Below are 12,986 nucleotides of genomic sequence, written 5' to 3'. Positions count from 1 at the left end.
CTCTGCTGACCTCAGCTCTCCTTAGATAAACCCCCTTCCCGCTACCCCCTTTTCTTTTTCCCTGCCCCTCTTCAGGAACGCCTGAAGCTGGTGCTCACACACTATCATACATACCTGGTCACCAACTGCTATGTGAGCTTGTCCTGACATAGGACAATATTGGTAGCGTATATTTATATTCTATCTTTTTCCAGTGATTGTTACACAATATGAGGGTAGCCTGTATTTGCCTGGTTCTGACAGTCCTATTGTTTATTGCTGTTGCATTTGACTAATATATCTACCTATACATGTGAACAGGCATCTTGCAAAGTAAGGATAGGGTTTGGTGTTTTTAAGTGATTTTACTGACTCTATGTGGGTTTATTTTTTGTATCAATAAAATGATATGGTTCTATGTATCTTTTGGATATCAGGAGGGCTTATCCCTGTGGATTGACTCTCTCCTTCTCCTTTGACTACTTCAGCTACTTTGATGTGCTGTATAAGCCAAAAAGACCTACGAGTTTTGAGGACTCACAGTTCCTCTTCATCAGGGTCTGGTCACCTAATAGAGCCCAAACGCCCCCCACAAAGATAATACAACCAAAGAAAAGGAGAAGGATCCAATACTATCAAGAAGGTGCAACAAAATAACAATGACAGATAGGACCTTGAATGTAATAAGGGGCATACCACTAAACATTATATAAACCAGAGAGACCATAGGTATTTTCAAAACCCCAAAATAACATAATTAAAACACCATATGTTAGACTAAAAGAGATAAATGCTTTATTACATAGGTACAAATAACATGTGAGAAAAGAGATAACATGGGCATGTGAGGCAGCAGGGGGTAGATAAAGACACAGCTGGTATCAAATTCACATTGGACCTATAATAGGTCACATAGTCCAACCCATACAATCCATTAGTCACAGACAATGTGTGCAGGAAAAGTTAAATAACATAGATGAAGTGACCTATAACAAGTCACAGTATAAACAACCATCAGAGGTTTTTTCAGCAACACATAAAAAGTACAAGCATCACATGGAAAGGGTTAAGTAGGACATACTTAGTGAAAGTAAACAGGTGACCAGCAGTGCCAGGGGAGACCCCGACACCTGTTTCCGTACTTCCTCAGGGGGTCGTGGTGGGTTGGTGTTGTCCCTTATATATCACTTTGCAGTCACCAGTGATTGCTCCGCACTGTGATCCTAAACTACAGTCTCATTTACCTTTTTGCAAACGCCCAGAAGGGGAGGGGAGGAGTGACATCACACCCATGTGAGCAGATCCCGCCCACTTTTACTGCAGTCGTAAAGCGAGCTAGCTGTATTCTAGGTTTTCATGCAAATGTCAGTAGCAGCTCCCCCCTAGTGTTTACAAGATGAAAATATCAAAGCTGTTAAAATAGTTTTTCATATTTTATACAATCACATTTTTTTAAATATGAAAACATATATATAAATACTTTTACATTTTTTCAATTGTTGTAAAAACAATTTTTGATGACAGTTTCCCTTTAAAAGATCTAAAGCTATTGTGCTTTCTGTGCCATTACGGCCAGTCACATGGCAGATTATATTTTCTAACATTCTCTTCATAAATTGAAGCTGAGCCGTCATTGGTCACTATAGTTTTCTTTTAGACATTTCTTATTGGTTACACAGACAGTGACATGATGGATAGAACTGTGCAATGATGTCACAGAGGGCATAGTGAGGTCACTCCTGGGTATATTAAAAGCCTCCGCCCATCTGTAGCTTGTATCTAATTGGCCATACCATGGTGCTGAGAGACCTCTGGAGATGATGAGTATCATCATTTCTGTGCTTTATAAATATACAGGACTTTATTAAGGTTTGGGCTTTTCTTTTATTACAGGACGACCCACTACCCGTGGATCTCAGGAAAAGCACCTATGATGATGACATCAAGCTTCCTCTTTGGCTCTTCCGTGGCGCAGTCTGTGTTACGATGATGACACTACTGACAATACTAGAGTATTTGGCCTTAAGTGTTCTCCTGAGCAAGTGGGCAAAGTCTGAACCTGGTGAAACAATCAGAAAACCCACTCCTGAGAACAAAACCATTCTGGAGGATCAAAGTGCTTGTAAGGAGCCAATTTGTATCCCTCAGACTCAGGAGCAAGATTCCAGTAGAACACCTGTCCTGCCCAATGGCAAATGTTCTGCTCCATCCATGGCTCCTGCACCTCAGGATGCTAAATAGACTCCTGGACGCAACTTAAAAGTGGGGTTCAGTAAGATTGTCTGGGTCAGAACTGTGGCACCCCAGGGGTCCGGTTGCCACAGTGGCATTGCCTCCCTCACAAGAGGTGATGCCATGCCTGGAAGCAAGCAGGGGTCCCCTAATTAGGTTTTGCTAACATGCAACATGTTCCTGGCTCCAGATTAGCAAGGGGAGCTCCTCCCCTTGGCAACTGGGATCTGGAGGCGGGGTTAGTGAGACTTAGTGTGATGAGTTGAAGTCAGGACGTTGAAGAGGGAAGACCTGGGGAGTGAAGCTGCGCGGCAGTTCACCCCAGAGGATAGGAGCACGGAAGAACTGGACACCGGAGTCCGAGGTTGTGGGGCACTGAAGGCCCAGCAGCAGAAACCGGAGGGCAGGAGACGGCAGGTCTCCTAGCCCCATCAGACGCCCGGAGGCTCAGCAGCACTGCAGGGCCCAGCAACGCCACGTGGGAGCGACGCATCAGCAAGGCCCGAGCTGCCTGCCATACGGGTGAGCACAAGGACGTTGTACTCAGGGACGAGGGCCACAGCACAGCTACAAGCAGCAGGGCTAGAGAGATTAGTGCAAAAGGGAAGGCCTACAACTCCACCTGGCGAGGTGGATTCCTTACTTGCTTCCAGGCTTCCCGGATTTCCACTTCTAGCCAGCACCCGTGTCCCGGTCTGCCTAATCACCGCAAGTAAACATAAGAGGAAACCGCCATTGAGTTGTGGACTGATTATTAACTGCGCCATCACCCCCTGCATTACACCGCCCAGCATCATCTACTTCACTACAACATCTACACTGCCCTGGAGCTAAGCTCTACCTGTGGAGAGCCAAACCAACTCTGCTGCATTAAACACCAGCTTCAGAGGACCTGCGCTGCAGCGGTGACTATCTATAGCCGCATACCACAGGTGGCGTCACGAATTGCATACATAAAAGACTATAAAATTCCCCTTTTTATTGACCGCCCTGGGTCACGGACCGGGTCACCGCTGTGGCGCCCCTGAGGGTTCGACCACCACAGGGATGCTGCACTTCTTTAATGGAGTGTAGTGTTCCTCCTCTGAGGTAAGAACAGTGTGATAGTCGTGACCCAACCTTTGCATCCAACACCACATTTCTCCACCAGCGGGGGCTAGTATGCACTAGGTGCTGCTCCCCTGGTTACAGGGAGGCTGGGGAACCAAGAGTTAGGGGAACCAGTTAGTGGGTGAGGGTGGAGGACTTACAAGTTAGTTACACTTTAAATTTCATATTTAATAAAAAGCCATTTTGGGTCTTGGTTCTTTGACTGCCTTCAATCGCTCTTTGACTGTCTCTATGCTGTCAATTGCTGAGTGGACTGTGATCTCCCACCCTAAAGTGGATCCTGTGTGGGCCCGCATCGGATGGAGACACAGCCCTCGTACCCCGGCCTTGGGACGAGGGGTAGGTTGTAGACTAGGAATGTCTCGACCTGGTCAAGGACCAGGACCAAGAAGGCCCGGAGCTTAAGAGTGTGGCTCCATAGCAAATGGATCCCAGGCAGGATGCAGACGGAGCGGTGTACGCCACCTGTCCTCGCCATGCTGATATATTCAGAGGGAGTCCGGCTGCAAGAGGGGTACCGGCCCCCGACACCCGACCTTGCTACTCCATGTCCTGGTCGGGAAAGCCCGGTAGGCCCAGAGGATCCCACCGGGTATTGGATGGAGCGGAGCTGCCACCCGTGCCCTTGTTCTGAGAGGAGCTCAGAGGGAGACCCGGCCTATTTGCACACACACGGACAGGAAAGGATTCGGTCTGTAGTTCAGGAACACTTTAGTGTAGGGTCCCGACTGAATGCTGGACTTACTCGGAGGTTGTCGGACCCCCGTCCCTGGTGACCGCAGGACTCCGCGGGGAGCAGGGAGTCGCCTTCCTTCTGCCAACTCTAAAGTGAGTAAAGCCTTGGAAGTTCACCCCTATGGCCTCCGGACGGTTTATTCTACGCCACACCGCGCGATGCGGCGCCCGTATTCCTCCACTACTACCCCTATCCATCCTGTCCCTCTGCCCTGAGGCCTTGCTCCGCCTGTGGGGAGTAGTAAGAACTTTGGCCGCCATAACACCGTGCCTCAGCGGAAGGAAGCGGCGCTGGTGGCCCTCACCAGGTGCCACAAGTGGCGTAGTCGTAAATCAGCCACTCAACCCGGATAAGCCCACACCATCTCCTTTTAATGTGACGGCCCTGAGCACGGGTCGGGTCCGGGCCATGGCTGCACCCCATCTCTACATCACAGGACCCGACTCCGAGTCCCCCTTCTCCCAGGGTAAAATAAAAGGGCTGTTCGAGTAGAGGCATCACACCGCCACTGTGACATCTCCCCTAGCAACGACCGGCCCGGCACCGAGTACCCCACGGCCCAGGGGGCGCGTCAACTTGGCGTCACAAACAGGATTCACGAAGCCCAGTATAACCGGGTCCTGTGTGCCATAGACTTTACTAAACGGTGTTATCACGTGGTTTGCCACCCGCCGAGGGGAAGCAAGAGGCCCCGATCCGGAACCGCCGGGTAAGAGATCCTTCCGCCTGCAGAGCAGCATACTGGTACGTCAGCAGACGCCCAGGCCCTGGCTGAGGTTCACTAGGGGGAGAAAGACGCCCAGCATGGGAGAGGATTCTGCCGCAGGCGCGGCCGCCGCCACTGTAATGCCGTTATCAATGACATATATACCGGGGGCAGCGTGGTTGCCCCAGTACTCAGGGGAGTCGCACACCCTGAACGACTTTGAGGAGAGACTGCACAGTTTGTTTAAGGCATACCACCTGTCTGAGGAACAAAAAGTCAACATCCTCATTGGACAGTTAATCGGTGCAGCCCAGAGAGAGGTGAAGTCCTGGCCAGGCAGGGACAAAGGCACTGTCAAGGAAATACTTGCCCGGTTGAAGGATACCTTTGACACCCGCACCGCTGCAGAAATAAAGATGAAGTTCTACGGGTGCAAACAAAGGGTGCAGGACAGTGTACGGGACTATGCTCTAAACCTGCAGGAGGCGCTGCGGGCCATCAAACAGGTAGACCCCGACAGTGTGCGAGATGAGGACAGATTGCTGACTGAGCAGTTTATTGAGGGGTTCCTGTCTGGCGCTCACAGGACACAGCTGCGCATTATGGCTCTGCAAAACCCTGATCTGGACTTTGCACAATTTAAAGACAGAGCCATCCGGGTGCTGCGAGAATCAATCCCAAGTGGCACTGCATCCCTCCGGCGTCCAGCTATCACATACCACCAGGAGGTGGCGTCCTTTCCCCCAGCACCTGTGGAGGCTGACGCGCAGACCCTACATAATGATCCATCTGCAGACCTGCGCCTTCAGGTCCAGGAGCTGACCAAAAGTGTGGCTACACTAACTAAAACCATGCAGGCCATGCAAGTGACTCCAAAGGAAAAGATCCAGCTGGCTTCAAGTCCAGATGACGTCCCGTGGCGACGACAGAGAAGAATTCCACTGACTAGAGGTAGGAACAGAGATCGCTACGACCAGGACGGACAACGCATCTGCCGCCGCTGTCAAAAGGCGGGACACTACGCAAGATTCTGTAATTTAAACGAGCAACCCCTGGGGCAGAGGGCCAACCCCCAGGAGTAAGGCGACCAGGCCCACAAAGCTGGCGAGACAAGTATGTGGGAGGACAACCGGTCTTACCTGTCGTGCTTGATGGCATCCCGATGAACGCGTTGCTGGACACTGGGTCGCAGGTGACCACGATGCCATATATCCTTTATAAACAATACTGGACTGATTCAGACATTATCCGCCGTCCAGATGAACATCTTAGTATCTATGCCAGCAATGGTCAGCCCTTGCCTCAGGTGGGGTATAAATAGGTGACCATAAAAGTTGGCAAAGTAGAATTGCCATCACAAGGAATGACTATTGTTGATATTGATCGCCGAGAAAGTCATCCCATGATAACCTTAGGCACCAACGTGATAGAAAATTGTCTTGGAGAAATTATTGTTTTGTTGCAACAGGTTGCAGAGACTGCCATTTCCAGTCAGCAGCGAGTTCTGCAGAAGGAAATCAGAGCCCTGATGAAAAGACAACAGGTAGAGCTGTCTGGATGGGAAATTGGCAGTGTCAGGATGAGTGATCCATTCCCCATTGAAATGCCCCCTAGGAATGAAATGTTAATATGGTGTCGGGCAGCAATAGGTCTCAGGGGTCAAGATTATCAGGCCCTGGTAGAACCCGTGTACTCTGACAGTAGGCCCACCATCTTGACAGCCAGGGGGGTAGTCTATGTCCGCAAAGGGAGAGTACCGATACTCATCCTGAATTGTGGGGAGAAAGAGGTCCATTTACCCCGGTATGCCACCCTTGCTAAGCTGTTCACTGTCAGTAACAATGCAATAAAGGCAGTGGAACCCTTGCCTCCGTCCAAACCGGCAGAGGAAAATGGCTCCAAGGGGCAGGTGGAGGATTGGTGTCAGAAGCTACAAGTAGGCACTGACTCCACCCCTTTGCACCAAAAGCATGGAGTATACCGGGTGGTCCAAGAATATGAGCGAGTCTTCAGCAAACACCCACTAGACTTTGGGCAGGTAAAAGGGGTCCAACATCATATCCCCACAGGAGATCATCCGCCAATTAAAGAGAGGTACCGGCCTGTACCCCCAGCTCACTATCAATGTGCCAAAGGAATGTTACGGGAGAAGGAGGCTGGGGTGATCAGAGATAGTTGTATCCCCTGGACAGCTCCATTAGTTCTCGTTAGAAAGAAAGATGGTACAATGAGGATGTGTGTTGATTACAGGCAGATTAACCGCATTATACATAAGGACGCCTACCCATTACCCAGAATTGAGGAATCATTAGCAGCATTAAGATCAGCTAACTATTTCTCCCCTTTGGATCTCACCAGTGGGTACTGGCAGGTTCCTGTGGCAGAGGCGGACAGAGAAAAGACCGCGTTTACAACACCAATGGGTCTTAGCGAGTTCAACTGCATGCCATTTGGGCTCTGCAACGCCCCAGGAACCTTCCAGCGGTTAATGGAGTGTTGCCTAGGACACAAAAACTTCGAAACCATCCTGCTGTACCTAGATGATGTAATTGCCTACTCAAAGACATATGAAGACCACCTGGAGCACCTGGCCAAGGTGTTCGAAGCCCTATCTGGTTTTGGCCTGAAGGTAAAGCCGTCCAAGTGCCACCTGCTGAAGCCCAAGGTGCAGTACCTAGGTCATGTGGTAAGCGCCGAAGGTGTAGCACCAGACCCAGAAAAAGTCACCGTGATCAAAGACTGGCCAAGACCCTCCACTATTAAGGAAGTGCGGCAGTTCCTCGGGCTGGTAGGCTACTACAGGAGATTTATCAAGGGTTTCACCAAGATAGGGGCACCAATGCAGGACCTCGCAGTGGGTCAGTCCAAGAAGGCCAAGAACCAGAAACCTCCGTTCAAATGGGGTAAACCAGAAGACAAATCCTTCACCCGACAGAAAATGGCTCTCACCGGAGATGAAGTCCTGGGCTACCCCGACTATGGCCAACCCTTTATACTTCATACAGATGCCAGCAACGTGGGATTAGGAGCGGTGCTGTCCCAGGTGCAGCAAGGCAGAGAGAAAGTGATTGCCTACGCCAGCAGGAGGCTCTGTCCTACGGAAAGGAACCCCGACAACTACAGTTCCTTCAAGTTGGAGTTTCTCGCCATAGTCTGGGCTGTAACAGAGTGCTTCAAACACTATCTCGCCTCCTCCAGATTTACAGTCTTCACAGATAATAACCCGCTGACGCACCTGGAGACTGCGAAGCTTGGTGCCCTAGAACAACGATGGATGGCCCAACTGTCTAACTATGAGTTTACCATCAAGTATCGGGCGGGGCATAAAAACACAAATGCTGATGCGTTGTCCAGGATGCCCAACTTGCCAGATGGGGGGGAAGACCCGGAAGAGCTGGAGGAGATAGAGCTACCCGCTTTCCATCGTCACGGGGTAACCCAGTGCTCCCACTGTGTGAGGGATAAGCGCTCCGCCAACAGAGAGGCCACGTTCAACCCATTGCCCCACCACGGATGGGCAGAAACGCAGGATAGCGACCCAGCTGTCCGCCTGGTAAAGGAGTTGCTGACACAAGCTGACTCGCACCCTGATCCAGATGCTCCACAGGAGACCCAACAGTTGTGGAAGGAGAAGGGCAAACTGTTCATCTACGAGGGAAAGCTGTGTCGAAGAAGTATCAACTCTTGGACACACGAACTGGTCTGGCAGGTGGTAGTCCTGAGGCGGGATGCGCCAATGGTCTTAGAAGCGTACCACGATGGAGCAGGACACTTCGGGTGGAAGAAGTTGGAAGTCCTGCTACGTGAGCGATTCTACTGGGTTGGCATGAGGAAAGCAATGGAGAGATGGTGTCGAGAATGTGGTCCATGCAACCTGAGAAGGAAAGACCGTGATAGCCAGAGGGCTCCCCTGCAGCCCATAATCACCAAGCAACCACTTGAACTGGTAGCCTTGGACCACGTGAAACTAACCCCAAGCCGGTCAGGCTATGTCTACGCTCTCACCATAGTAGACCACTACTCCAGGTTCTTGGTAGTAGTGCCAGTGAAAGACCAGACGGCTCAGACGGCAGCCAAAGCATTCCAACAGCACTTTTGTTGCCCGCAAGGTTACCCTGAACGGGTGCTTATCGACCAAGGTCCAGCCTTTGAAGCAGAGGTGTTCCAGGTATTCTGTAACTTGTACGGCTGCAAGAAAATCAGGACGACGCCGTATCATCCCCAGACCAATGGGTTGTGTGAGAAGATGAACAGGTGGTAATAGACCTGTTGAAGACGTTGCCCCTGGAAGAACGTAGCCTGTGGCCAGAGAAGTTACCAGATTTGGTGGACCTATATAACCACATCCCGGTGAACTCCACCAACTGTACACCCTTGTACCTGATGAGAGCAAGACCTGGTAAGCTACCCATCGACTTAGACATGGGAGTCTTAACACCGGAGACGACATCACCAGATGCAGATTGGGATACGGAGCAGCAGCAACAGTACCGTAAGGTGCAAGAATGTGTGGAGAGAAGTTTGTCCCAGGCAAGACAGAAGCAAGAGAAAACTTATAATCAGCATGCACCTGCCGTTCCCTTATCACCTGGAGAACAGGTACTTAAGAGGAAGAGAAGAGTCCACAAATTAGATGACCAGTGGGAGGTTGAGCCATACACCGTCCTACCTTCGAATTACGATAACACCAAAGTGTGCCTCATCAGTAAGGATGGAGGAGAAACTTCAGCGGCAGTCTCAAGAGATCACTTGAAGATATGTCCTGAACAGTTGAAACACAGAGAAGAAGACTAAGACAGCCCTCAACCCACAGAAAAAGTGGAGGAAACGGTCCAGACGGTCCTCGGAGAATTTCCACGGTCTTGGACGCAGGTGAACAAGCCATTGTGGTGCCTGTCCTAACCTTTCTCCAAGCGGCCTCACCGGAAGCTGCACAGGCAGAACATCCGGAAGACAATTGACCTCAGAGACAGATGCTTCATCAGCAGCAGATCAGGAAAATCTACCCTCTGCTAGCAGTGAACCTGTCGTACCCAGGGTGAGTCAAAGAATTCGTAGGAGATTACCCAGCCTACCAGTGTTACCTCAGTCTACCCGTAGTGTAGTTCACACTGAACCCACCACACCAGGGGTAGACACTAGGGACCAGGGTAGGTCAGTGACAACAAATGTACTACGTAGGTCGACCCGGAGTACTAAAGGTCAGCTCCCTGCCCGCTGGAGGAACTAAAGTGTAAGAGAACTAAAGAGTATGTTATAAATAGTTGTAACCGTTAAATAATCTTGGATATGTACTGTATATTTGTTGAATTTATGGACAATTGGGCCACAGGACTAGGTGTGGTCAGGACAATATTGAAAATAGTTACTAATCGGCCTAGAAAATAAACCGCAGGTGTGGCTGAAGACCAGGCCCCATGAAAGAATGCCCTGAAGCCACGCCCAGGGACGATTCACAAAGTGGGTTGTTGCGGTTCCCACCAGCCAAATTTCAGTTATCCGGAAAAAGACAATCCCCGGATTGTGGCGTAAAGACTAAGCGCCGCAATGACTGTTTTCAATTCTAGTTTGGTTTTTGTAATTTTTGACTTTGTACCCTGTTTATAATGTGAATTGTTATTTTTTAATTTTAAAAAGGTATCCTCAGTCTGGAAGTACTGAAGTTAACTAGGGTGGAATGTGGCACCCCAGGGGTCCGGTTGCCACAGTGGCATTGCCTCCCTCACAAGAGGTGATGCCATGCCTGGCAGTGTGGCGCCCCTGCGGGTTCAGTCGCCACAGAGGTACTGCATCCGTGGTGCCTCACTCTCTGGTAAGGAAAGGGTGCAGCCTGGGACCCCAACACCTGCATCCAACACTACACTGCTCCAGGCCGGCTGGAAGGGCAAGATGCACTGTGTTCTGCTGAGCCCTGTCCCTGGCTGGAGTGGGGGGAACCAGAGTGAGGGGGAACCAAGTAGTGGGTGTGGGTGGAGGAAGGAGTTTAGGGGAGCATTTGTTAAGAGTATAAATAGGGGATCCATCTTAGTTAGAGAGAGTGAAAAGTAGTGAGTCTGAGAGAGAGGTGTCTGTGTCGAGTAAGAGGCGCAGGTGGTCTGCAGGAGCTCTGCTCCAGAGTGGGCCTGGTGAATGAGGCCCGGCAGATGAGAGAAGAGGAGGGGAGCAGAGGAGGAAGGCTCTGGTAACTGAAGGGGTCCCAGGAGTACGGAAGGAGCAGGAAGCCACCCGTACGCTCTAATCTGTCAAGTGTCAGAGGGACCAGGCCGCAAGAAGGGAACCGGTCCCTGGGCTAGTTGTGTCACTTCAAGTCTCGGCTAGGAAACCGGAGGCTTCTGACTTTTATGGTGCAGTTGCCATACTCGCATCTGAGTAGCCAAGAAAGGTAGCCGTGTAGGAGCAGGGAACTCCAGGTGACCCTGAAGGATCCGAGGACGCCATCTTGGGACTCAGTTTGTGAGGCGCAGTGCAGGAGGGAGAGACCCAGCGCGGAAAGTCAGCTGAGGAAAGGAACATATAGAAAGGGGGTCCCGATAAGTACTCTTGAATTGCCGGAGGGACTTCTGAACCCCTGTTTGGTGAACGCAGCGCGAGGCGGGAAGTGGTAACCTGTACAGTGTACCTGAGGAACCTAAAAAGAACTGTGAGTAAAATCGGATGACTGCACTCCACTGTCTCTGTTGGTTATTGCCACTGCGCCATCATTCCTTCTACGCCAAAAACGCCCTGCATTCCTTCCATCAACCCTGCCCCGGGAGTCCGCTCCGCCTGTGGGGAGCAGAAACATCCCAGCTGCCATCCCATCATCCCTCGGAGGTCTGCAGCAGCGCCGGTAACCATTACCAGAATCCACAAGTGGCGTCACGAGACAAACTGTTAACAAAACCCCCCTTTTAAAGAGTGACCCAGAGGACGGGCCCGGGAGCCGACAGCCATGATATCCTACAAAGATGGTAAAGGCCTGGGTACCGAGTCTCCCCCATATATCCCCCTGGGCGAGTCACACTCTTTCCTGGCGTCACAAACAGGATTTCGTGCCTGTTGCCACCGGGTACTGTGTGCCGTAATTGAACTGTGTTTAATACTGAATGCGGCGCCCGCCCCAGAAGAACGGGCGCCATTATGGGCGTGATTAATGACAACAATACAGAGCCTCCCATCGTGGGCTGAGTCCCAGAGTGGCGCCAAAAGCGCAACCCGCCCCCTGCAACTGTGGCCATACAGATAGATGTGTCCATCAAGGTGAGGAAGATGCCCCTAGGTGTGACTGACAGCAAGCAGACATGGGACCGCCCCAAAAAGGGGAGAGGAGGAGGAGAAAAACAGTGGAGACAAGGTGTGGTCTTAACCAGTCTAGACAGACCACATCCGGCAGGCAACATGGAGGGAAGTGCACCAGGAGTCCCTGCCAGTGGCCTGCTGCAACATGAGGCATCCCTCACCCTGGAGGAGATGGTTTCCCAGCTGTCCCGGGAGGATTCAGAGTTCCTCTACACCGGGATGGAGGACCTGAGCCGGAGAATGGAGAGAGCCCAGCAAGACGCCATCGCTGCCTGGGAAAAGGAGATGATGGAGAGGCTAGCGGTCAGGTGGCAACCAGCGCTGCAAGGGTCAGGCAGCGCCCCAGCCTTGGTGGACCCGGACCAGCGCCAGGAGGCAGGATGCAGCACAGAAGCGGCCGCGGGAGCAGGTAGGAGCAGTCTCCCTGTCCTGGGCACTGAAAGCACTGACCTACTCCTGGGCCCCCTGGCAGAACCATCAACCCCGGGCGCTACTGACGCAGGCCCGCTCCTGACATCCCTGCAAGGCCCTCCGCCCACGAGCGTGGAAAACCTGGACCCGTTCCGGGCCCTCCTTCCCAGTTACCCATCTCCGGGCGCGCACGCCCTAGATGTACTTCAGAGTCCCGAACCGTCAACTCCGGGCGCCAGTAGTGTGGCACCCCAGGGGTCTGGTTTCCACAGTGATAGCAATACTACGTCTGAGAGCAGGTGGGAGGTCTCCTGGCCAGGAATCCTATGCATGCCACACCTCCTGCCCAGTCCTGGGAGGGGAAGAACTTCCCCTATATAAAACTGGGGCTGAGGCAGGGTGAGGAGAGAAAAGAGAAGAAGAAGGGTCCCAGACAGAGACATAGTCTGGTCTGGAGAGGAGCAGCTATAGGAAAGAAAGATCAGGAGCTCAGTGGGAGCAGTGCTAAAAGAAGTCAGGGGCTGGAAGCTGTAG

The sequence above is a fragment of the Phyllobates terribilis genome, unplaced genomic scaffold, assembly GCF_046119375.1.
Source record: "Phyllobates terribilis strain yellow unplaced genomic scaffold, ASM4611937v1 Scaffold_11__3_contigs__length_659146591, whole genome shotgun sequence".
In the NCBI taxonomy this organism is placed as follows: domain Eukaryota; kingdom Metazoa; phylum Chordata; class Amphibia; order Anura; family Dendrobatidae; genus Phyllobates; species Phyllobates terribilis.
Note: the sequence above shows the minus strand (reverse complement) of the source record.